Source organism: Sorex fumeus, unplaced genomic scaffold (assembly GCF_029834395.1).
Source record: "Sorex fumeus unplaced genomic scaffold, SorFum_2.1 ptg000032l, whole genome shotgun sequence".
In the NCBI taxonomy this organism is placed as follows: domain Eukaryota; kingdom Metazoa; phylum Chordata; class Mammalia; order Eulipotyphla; family Soricidae; genus Sorex; species Sorex fumeus.
The window spans coordinates 2,845,366-2,856,417 of NW_026606089.1; the positions used below are offsets into that span (position 1 = coordinate 2,845,366).

General features: G+C 39.3%; 1 pseudogene; it reads right to left on the reverse strand.

Annotated features, from left to right (window-relative positions):
- Positions 1–4,067: 4,067 nt before the first annotated feature.
- LOC130025837 (uncharacterized) lies at positions 4,068–4,166 on the reverse strand (annotated as a pseudogene).
- Between the last annotated feature and the right edge of the window lie 6,886 nt (positions 4,167–11,052).

Sequence of the window (11,052 nt, forward strand, 5' to 3'; positions counted from 1 at the left end):
CAGCCAGAAAGTTCCCCAGAAAAGAGTTCACCTGGATCGAAAACATCATCACCTCTAGCATGAGAGCATACAGAAAATAAGGTTTCCATTTTATGCCAAGTTAAATCAAGCCAGACATGATCTTGGAAACTTTTTCCAAGGAAAACATGGCTATAGGAAGGATAAGGTGACAACAGAGTCTTAGAGGTCAAATATAGAAGAGAAGCGAGGGTCAAAATGTAGGAGGTATATTGGCGACCAGGAACATTTAGAAAAGCATTTTTTAAAAAAGAAAATGCAATGAGACATCAATTAAGAACTTATTAAATGTTAAAGAACAGGGATATAACTCAGTGAAAGAGCATTAGCCTTCCATTGTATGATGATCTGGGATTGATCCTTAGCATTGCAAACAGCATTATTTTTTAATTTTTAATTTCTTTCTTTCTTTCTTTCTTGCTTGCTTGCTTTTTTGTTTTTTGGGTCGCACCTGGCTATGTATAGGGGTATTTTTAATTTTTAAAAAAACTCATAAATTTACCTTTTTACCTGTCGTTTAAAAGGAAATCTAAAATATTTTAGAGTAAATATATGTGAAGAAGAATAAAATTCACAGGAACTATTTAGCGTTCTTAATGATACAGCAGTCAGAATTTTGAGGTTAATTGTATGGGTATTGCATAAATAATTTTTCCCCATTATGTGGGCTCTCTTTTTATCATGGTCACCATTTTTTCTGAGTTGCAGAAACTTCTTAGTTTAATGTAGTCTCATTTGTTTATCTTCACTTCCTCTTCCTTGGTCATTGGTGTTTCATTCTAGAAGTTTCCCTTAGCTTTAATGTCATGCAGGGATCTTCCCACATTTTTCTCCATATATCTTAAGAATTCAGGTATGATATTGAGGTCTTTAATACATTTGATCTGACTTTGTGCCTGGCACTATAAAGAGGTCTGAGTTCATTTTTTTTGCATGTTGCTGTCCAGTTTTCCCAGCACCAGTTGCTGAAGAGAGTTCCTAGCTCAATTTCATATTTCTTGAGCCTTTATGAAGGTAAGGTAAAAGTAAAGGTCCTCCCATTGTTCGTCGATTTGCTGGAGCGGGCCCAGTAACGTCTCCATTGGAGACTTTGTTGTTACTGTATTTGGCATATGGAATACATCATGGGGATCTTGCCAGACTGTGCCATGCGGGCGAGATACTCTCGGTAGCTTGCCAGGTTCTCCGAGAGGGGCAGAGGAATCGAACTCGGGTCTGCCATGTTGGCTGCAATTTGCTTGAGCGGGCCCAGTAACCTCTCTATCATGAGACTTGTTGTTACTGTGTTTGGTATATCGAATACATCTAATGGGCTGGAGCTATAGCACAGCGAGTAGGTCGTTTGCCTTGCACGCAGCCAACATGTCCGATGCGAGTTCGATTTCTCCGCCCCTCTTGGAGAGCCCGGCAAGCTTAGAGAGTATCTAGCCCTCATGGCAGAGCCTGGCAAGCTACCTGTGATGTATTTGAGCCTTTATGAAAGATTAGGTAATAATAATCTGAGGGTCAGCGTCAGGATATTTAACTATATTCCATTGATCTGAGGCCTGTCTTTATCTGAATATCATGGTATTTTGATTACTACAACTTTGTAGTTGGGTTTGAAGTTGGGGAAGGTGTTCCCTTCTTCTTTTTACCAAAGATTGCTTTAGCTCTTCATGGGAGTTTATTGTTGTGTATGACTTTCAAGAGTGTTTAATATATTTATTTGAAAAATGTTATGGGTATCCTTATAGAATGTGCATTAAATCTTTATAGAGTGTTGGGGTGTATTGCCATTTTGACAGTGTTAAACCTCTCAATCCATGAGCATGGGATGTGATTCCATTTCCTCATATACTCTCTTATTTCGTAAAGTAGAGCTTTGTAGGTTTTTTTTTTCTTTTGGTATAGATCCTTAACATTTTTAGTTGATTCTAATATACTCGATTTTCTGAGGTATTATTGTGAATGGGATTGTTTTTCTCTATCTCTTATTTCTCTTTCATTATTAATATATGGGAAAGCCATGGCGTACCAGATATTGATTTTGTAATATGCTACTTTATTAAACAAATCTATAGTTCCCAGGAGCTTTTTTGTAGATTCTTTGGGATTTTCTAAGTATAGTATCTTGTCATCTCCAAATAGTAAAAGCTTGAGTTCTTCCTTTTTTATCTGGATGTCCTTGATATCTTTTTTTTTACCGAAATCATATGGCAAATACTTCAAGTACTATGTTGAATAGGAGTGTTGAGATTGGGTAACTTGTTTTGTGCCTGATTGTATTTTGGAATTCTAGTTCATTGATTTCTGCTCCAAGCCTTCAGTTTTTCCCCGTTGAGAATAATGCTTATTGTGGGTTTGTGATAATTTGCTTTGACTATATTGAGGAAAGTACTTTCAACTCCCATTTTGTTGAGAGTTTTTCATCATGAATGGGTACTGGATCTCATCAAATGATTTATCTACATATATTGATATGATTATATGACTTTTATCTTTATTTTATTGAGATGGTGTATTCTGTTGATTTACTAGAGAATGTTAAGCCATCCTTGCATCCCCAAGATAAACCTACTTGGTCATAGTGTGTGATCTTTTGTTGAGTTTCTGGATTCTCTTTGCTGATATTTTCTTGAGAATCTGTGTATCTGTATTCATCAAGGAAATAAGTTTGTAATTTTCTTTTTTTGTGGTGTCTCTGTCTGATTTGAGTATTAGGGTGATCTTTGCCTCATAGAAACTATTTGGGAGTATTTATGATTCTTCAATTTCCTGGAAAATCTTGAAAAATGTTCGCAGCATTTCGTCTTTAAAGGTTTGAAATATTTCACTATTGAATCCATCCATCTGGGCCAGGGATTCTGTTTGGGGGGATACTTTTGATCATCATTTCAATTTCCTTGGAAGTGATAGGTTCAAGTATTCCAAATCTTATTGGTTCAGCCTTGGGAGGTAATTGGAATCCAAAAATTTATCAATTTATATAAGATTCTCTCATTTCCTGCTGTAAAGATTCTCAATATAATCTCTGATGATCCTATGGATTTCTGTAGTTTCTATTAGGATATGCCCCTTTGCATTTCTGATTTGACTTATTGGAGTTCTTTCTCTTTGTTTCTTTGCGAGGCTTCTCATGGTTTATTGATCTTATTTATTTTCTCAAAGAACCAGCTTTTGCTCTTATTGGTCTTTTGGATTGTATTTTGGGATTCTAGCTCATTGATATCTGGTACAAGTTTTATTATTTCCTTCTTCCAGCCTAGTTTGGACTACTTTTGTTGGTCATTTTCCCAAATCTTGAGCTCTAATTTATTCATGCAGGCCCTTTCTTTCTTCCTGATGAATTCTGGTAGAGCTATACTCTTTCCTCTTAACACTGCTTTTGCTGTGTCCCACAAGTTCTGGTAGCTCGTGTCCTCATTCTCATTTGTTTATGGAAACTTTTTATTTCCTCTTTGATTTCTTCCCTAATCCATCGGTTGTTCATTACTTCCCTTAAAGAAAATATTTCCTTGCTGAGCTTCAGTCTGTTTGATCTATCGAGAAGTGACAAAGAAGTGTTGAAATCTCCTACTAGTATTGTGTTGCTATCAATGTTTTTCTATAAGTCTATTAGAAGTTATTTTTAAGTATTTTGCTGGTCTGTCATTAGGAGCACCTACAGTGAGGAGGGTGAGTTATTTCTGATGTACAGATCCCATGATCATGAAGAAATGACCTTCACTGTCTCTTATAACCTATAGCCTGAAGTCCATATGGTCTGATACTAGTATGTCCACTCCAGCTTTGTGGAGGTGTTCTTTTCTTTCTTGAAGAATTGTTTTCTAGCCTTTGACTTTGAGCCCATGGTTGCTTTGATTGTTCAGAAATGTTTCTTCAGGCAGCAGAATGTTGGGTTCAGTTTTCTAATTCATCTTCCCTTTCTGTGCCTTTGAATTGGCACATTTAGTCCACTGACATTGAGTAGATTGTTGTGATGGGGATTTGTGCTATCTATATGTAGAATTTTTGTACTTGTGTGGATTTTCTTAGCTTAAAGTCGCCCTGTTAATTCTTCTTGCAACAAAAACATGGATCACTTTACAAGTTTGCATGTCATCTCTGTGCAAGGACCATGCTAATCTCTGTATCATTTCAATTTTAGTATATATGTTACAAAACATAGTATGAGTTAATTTTTCCATATTTTTCTCTTCTTATTACTTTGAGTGTTGTCCTTACACACTCCGATGGCAGACAGTGATTCCAAATCAAGGAATGTATTTCAAAGCAGCTTGAATAGTTAGATTTAGAACTTTAATGTCCTAGAAAGAAAAATATGGTTTTTACCATATTATCTTTTACCATACCCAAGGCATCAGTTTTACAAAATAATTCTTTTGGAAGATGGTATATGAGTCTTCTTTAATGCCCTTCCCTGAAACCTTCATTAAAACCATTAAACTAGAGACTTTTGCTGTTGTCACCTCAGTCCCGTGTACATCTCCAGGAAAAGGTGGATGGTGTTGTCTGCAATTTGACCACCTCGAATGTAAGTCGGATTTTTCTCCTGAATGAAGAGGTGAGGAGCATATTGATGATTTCATTCCACCTTATTACAAGTTCAACTTGAACGGAAGGTGAGACTCATGAGGCTCCTGTAAAGGACAGATAAAGGGGTCTCAGTGAAGTTTAATGGCCAACACACATTAACAACACAGATGACTCAAAGTAGCCTGTGTGCATCTTTGTGTATAGTGAGTTTCATATCTACTGAGAGTGATTCTCCGTCATGACACACAGGCAAAACAGCCCTGTATTTAAAAATCTAGTTCTCTAAGCAGAGTGGGGTCTCTGAGGTGATTGAAAAGTGCATAGTAATTTATTACTAAGCACATAAGTACTTTTAGATCTAAAATTAATTCCAAATATGTCTAAAACGACAGGCTCCTGACCCCGCACCTGGCTTTCCTTACCGGGGCCCCTTGGACGGGGAGGGGTGAATTTCCCTCACTGCCCTGAGTAGAGCCCCAACAACTGAAGACCTCTGCAACCAGCCATAGGTACGCTTAAGACCACTCTGCCCAATCTTGAAGCAGACTCATGCATGAAGGAAGTGGAAGCAGAACCTGTGTAAACACACAAAAAATAAAAGGCTGGCGGTCAGGCCATTTCCCCGCTCCACGGAGGTCGATGGCGATGGTCAGGAGATGGAAGGAAACGGGGGTCAGGCTCGTTGGTCGTGAAGCAGCAGGTTATTACATGGAAGAGATGTATGTCATAGAGGCCTCAGGAATCCTCAAGCACGTGCTGGCACTGAGATCCAGGAAGATCCCCTTATATAGATCATAGAACCTCTAAAAGGGGCATTACAGTGATGTCATCAAAAGGAGTTACAGAAAGAACATTGAGGCAGCAAACCATATATTGTTTCTTTACATCCACATTGTTTCCTTACATCAGCAGGCCAGTAGTAGTACTGGCCTCAGGAAAGAAGATACAAAGCCAAACTGAAACCTTCCACAAGCACTTTCACAAGCTGCAACCACCTTGATTTGCATCCCAAAGACCAGCCTGGCTAGAGCTGGGAATCTACATCCCAAAGATCAGTCCTGGCTAGCACCTGATATCTGCAGATCTAAGACCAGCTAGGTTTCTGAAAGAAAAGGAAAACTGTCTCAGTATACTGAAATCATTTACTGAAGGTGTAAGGGACAGGCCCAAAATGGACTACCACCAGAATTAATTTAGCTTAGCTTAATAGGAACCTGCATTGCAAAATAACTTGTTTTTCAAGAAACAGGTCTAGATAAACTTTTTCAGATCCAGTTTATAGGAGCCTGCACTGCAAAATAACTGGTTTTTCTGCCCCTGAGCAAGGAATTCAGATACAGGTACTGGAAGGGTGGGGGTCAGACCAGATAACTGGATGTCTCTCACAAGATCCATGTTGCAAGACCCAGGACTGCCTTAAAAACCTGTCAGTTCCTAGCCACCAACCCAAAATGCTGATCTTTAAACTATAGGCTAAGAAGTGATTTACCCTTAATTGGATTGGTTAAGAAAGCATATGTTGTTACAAATCTATTGGCTATGAAATGAGCAGGCTTTGCTGTAACGGCCAGTGAAGGCCTATATAAGATCCCCTTTGAAGAAGTTCGGGGTCTTGCCTCACCTAACTGACCTGCATGTCTGTGTAGGCGGCTTGACCCTGGCTAGCCAGTCTTACAATAAACCTTGCTTGATGTTTGCAGTCTCTGGAGTCTCTTTGTCGTTAAAGGGAGATCACGATCTGCGCCCTAACAAAGGCAGTTTGAAGGGGAGAAAGCAGTTTCATCCAAGCTAGTCAGGACACACAGGAAAACAGCTTATAGGAGGTCTTTCTCGTCTCCTTGTCCAACCAACATATAAGCATATATAATATTAATCATTTTGTATGGACACAGTAAGAAATACTTTGAGCTTGTAGAATTGCTCTCCTAGGGTCATCTCGATCTCAGACTGCAGTGCTCAGGCAAGATATTTTTCCTATTCCTAGCAGCAGGGCCCTAGTGTTGTCGTTAGTTTTGGATCATGACATCATTTGCCTATGATCAACCTCTTAACTTATAGTTAAGAATCGTGGCACCTTGGCCTGGCCCATCGTGATGCCAGGTTAGCCCATAACTTACCGGCTTGCCCTGGTAACATCCAGTCCCACGTCGGGACCCTGCCCTTGGGGTGCTAGGAAGTGAGGTCAACTGAGGCTTAAGTTGAGAAGACAGAAGCCCAGGAGTGAATAATATTCAAAGCCAATCAATTCCTAAGTTACAAAGCATATTAAGTAATTGTCTTCCTGTATCTATACAAAAGAACATTGCATTAAGTTAAACTGCTGAAAAGACATAAGGAGAGGAGGAAGGCAATAACTTACAGTACAGCTTCAGTGTCTAAGAAGGATGAGACCTTACAAATTGGTTGGGGCAGAGAGCATAGAAGTGGTTACAGACAGACAAAGTAATGGAAGTGACTCGGGAGCACTGTGATGGGTGCAATTGGATAAACCTAAGCCCCGTGTACTTCAACAGAACCCAGGTGTGCGGGACAGGGGGATGTGATCTCCAAGGCTGCTAAGATCAAGACTGGGCCCCCTCCATCCAGATCCCCGATCTTCTAGTAGCTAAGTGTTACAACCAGGAACAGCCCCTGGAGCCATGTAATCCCATCAATGGCCAAGATCCAGAGATTGGATATTGTTGATAAGATAACAACTCTTATTGTCCAGTTCTCACTCTCAGAGAACCTGGTAGGCTTCTGTGAGTATCTTGCCCACATGTCAGAGTCTGTGCTTCTGGTCACTGTTTCTTTTGAAGTACAGAAGCTACTTAATTTAAGATAGTCCCCTTTGTTTTTCTCTGTTTCCAGTTGCTTTGCAAGTGGAGTGTTATCTTTGAAGATACCTTTAACTTCAATGTCCTGGAGGGATTTGCCTACCTTGTCTTCAATGTACCTGAGGGATTCTGGTCTGATTTTGAGGTCTTTGACCCATTTTTATCTGACTTTTGTGCATGGTGTTAGGTAGAGGTCTGAGCCATTTTTTTTTTTTGCATGTAGCTGTCCAGTTTTTTTTGCACCGTTTGTTAAAGAGGACTCTCTTGCTCCACTTCACATTTCTTGCTCCCTTATCAAAGATTAGATGATTATATATTTGTGGTTGTGTGTCAGTATATTCAATCCATTTCCAATGGTCTGCGGCTCTGCCTTTGTTCCAGTACCATGCTGTTCTCATTATTATCACTTCATAGTAGAGTTTGAGGTTGGGGAAGGTGATGCATCCATCGTTTTTTCCCCAAGAATTGCTTTAGCTATTAGTGGGTGTTTGTTGTTCCATTCGAATTTCAGGAGTGCTTGATCAAGTTCTTTGAAGAATGTCATGGGTATCTTTATAGGGATCACATTGAATTTGTACAATGCTTTCGGGAGTATTGCCATTTTGACAATATTAATTCACCCATTCCATAAGCAGGAGATAAGTTTCCATTTCCTAGTGTCCTTTGTTATTTCCTGTTGTGTAGGTCCTTTACCTCCTTAGTTAAGCAGATTCCAAGGTTCTTGATTTTTCTGAGGCACGATTTTGAATGGAATTGCTTTTTCATGTCACTTTCTTCTCTCTCATAAGTTGCATATAAAAAAGCCATACACTTTTGGGTATTGGTTTTATAATCTGCAATTTTACTATGAAAGTCTATTGTTTCTAGAAGCTTTTTTGGTAGAGTTTCTAGTATTCTTTAAATAGAGTATGATATCTGCTGTGAATAGTGAGAGCTTATTGCTACCTTTCATACATAAAAACCCTTAATATCTTTTTCTTACCTTATTTCTATTGCAAGTACTTCTAGTACCACCTTGAACAGAAGTGCCAAAATGAACTTTTACGTAGCACTTTCTGTCTGTAAATTTCTATGCTAAGAACAGTGGAATATACAGTGATATCTTAGTAATTTACAAGTAAATTATGAAGACAGATACTGAAAGAATCCATATTAGGGCATCAAATTTTTGTGTACTTTAGCTAACTTGCAACATTGCTTTCTGTAAAACTGCTTGGCTGCTTTGCACCTGGGGGAGAGGGGACTTGGAAAGTGATTTACTGTCCCTGAAATGTATTGTCTCAGTAAAGCACCCTGCAGATTTGGGTAAAGGATAACTCAGGATGCGGGTGGTTGGGGGAAATTGCCCTTTCCTGGAATGAATTGTCTCACTAAAGCACCCTGCAAACTTGGGTAACTCAAAAGGAGGATGGTCAAGGTAGATTACCTAAGGCTTAATGATTCCAGCTATAACCTTGCTTGTGCTGACAATCGATATATGTAAATGCTGATCTTTGAATCTATAGGCTAAGGAGTGAGGTACTTTTAAATGGATTGGTTAAGAAAGTATATGTTGTTACAAATCTATTGGCTATGAAATGCACGGGCTTTGCTGTAACGGCCAGTGAAGGCCTATATAAGATCCCCTTTGAAGAAGTTCAGGGCTCTCAGCCACTGCCCATTTTTGGGGTATGCTGCGGAGCCCCAGCATGCTGGTCTAAATAAACCCCGTTTTTACTCCTGCAGGAATTGTGTCTATCTGGTCTCTCCGCGCCTCCCAGGGCTAGGGAACTCCCGATCCCAACAATACTATAAAAAATTTGTTTGTATAAATTTCCAAAATGTGTAGCTTTTATTAAATATATTAAGAATAAATCCTATATCTTGATTATAACCTGAATATTATTTCCTTGTTAGAAGTTACCCTTCTAAAATGCAATAAAGTGACACATTTTAAAAATATTGATTATTCGCTTATTAATTCAATGAATCTTTGTTAGTCTGGTGGTGCAATGCCTCCAGGAAGTCAACCTAGACTCTCAGGTGAGTGCATCAACAGTCTGATGGTGTCTTCATGCTTCCTGATAACCTCAAATTGCCACTGTGCCGCTGGCTGGATCCCAACACCTCAGGACTAAGTTTCCCGAGAAATTAAACTCCCTAAAGATATGTGGGAGCCATGTTCACAAACCACCCCTGGCTCAGCTATACAAGCTAATGGATTGGTCTCGTTTCAGAGACCCATAAAGAAATCTTGAAAGAGATCAAAAGCCACAGTTAATCTTGGACCTGCAAAAGGATGAACACACTAGGGTAAATCGAGGGAGGCAGATTAGTTTGGTGCCCACCCAACCAGAACCCAGTGCAGCCACTTGCTCCCACAATCCAAAATCGCCACCATGCCCTCATCTGGTTTCCAACTTCTCAGGATGGCTCTCACTGAAATATAACAGCTGAAAATTCGGATATGCGGGTTTTGTGACTGAAATCTCCAGGCTTTCTCTGGGTCACAATGAGCATCCCATCCCCACTGCCCTGTACTTATGGAAGCCTCAGCAGTCATTTCCATACCTCAAAGCTACTCCAGCCTTAGCTTCCTGTAAAAAATACTAAATTCCTAGAACAAATATGATGACCTCTTAGTACATGTACGAGACCCATGATGCACAAAATAAAAAGGAGACAGAGAGAAAGAATCAAAGATCCTGCCATAGAGACAGGCTGGTGGTGGGGGTAGGGTGTTGGGGGATGGCTTTAGGGAACCAGGAACATTGGTGGGAAATGTACACTAGTGGAGGGATGGATGTTGGATTGTTATATGACTGGAAGCAAATTATGAATAGATTTGTAATGGTCTATCTCACAGATATTCAATAAAACATTAAAAATATATATCCTTAATTTGTAACTCAGACTACTGATAGAACTTTAAAACCCAGCATAACTATTTTTGTGTTCTCTGTAGGAAAATAATGTTACTCACCTGTGTGCCAATAGCTTGAAGAATGCTAAACCCAAAGATACATCAATGACTGTCTTTGGCATGAATATTGTAATTGCAGCTATGCTATGTTTTAGAATCAGTTCATGGACAAGAAATCAAGAGGAGCAAATGGCAAAGAGCATCAGTGTTGAATAGATACATAATGTTTGAGGAGCTTGCAAGGGAGACTAAAGATTTGGCATGAGAAGAGGAAAGAAACAGAAGAGTGAAGTACTAATAAGTATCATGAGAAAAATGCAAGGGAGGAAATTTCCTGGCAAGTGTCACACTCTGTTGAGCTTTTGGTCAGGATAAGTATTAGAAAGTATCTTTCCCATTTAGTGGTAAAAAGGTAATTTTATGGGTGCATTTAAAAATTACTTTAAAAATTAGAATCACCAAGAGATACACAGTTACAAAGATGCTCATAATTGAGTTTCAGTCATATAATGTTCTAGCACCCTTCCAGTATAATGGGGGCATTTTTGAAGGAATATCCCTGTGGGAAGACTAGGGCATCTGAATCTTAACACATTTCACCAAATATATGATCTCTTCTCACATGATATACCCTTTATCCCCTGCTTCTTTGATTTATGTTTTCATACAATATTTCCTTGTGAACCTCACCTCAAGTGAGGGTCCCTATTTAAGACAAGTACATGTTTCTGGGGCATTACATATTTTTCGGTTGCTGGGAGAGTCTCTATAGCAATGCTCAGGAGGTGTGAGGGCTCC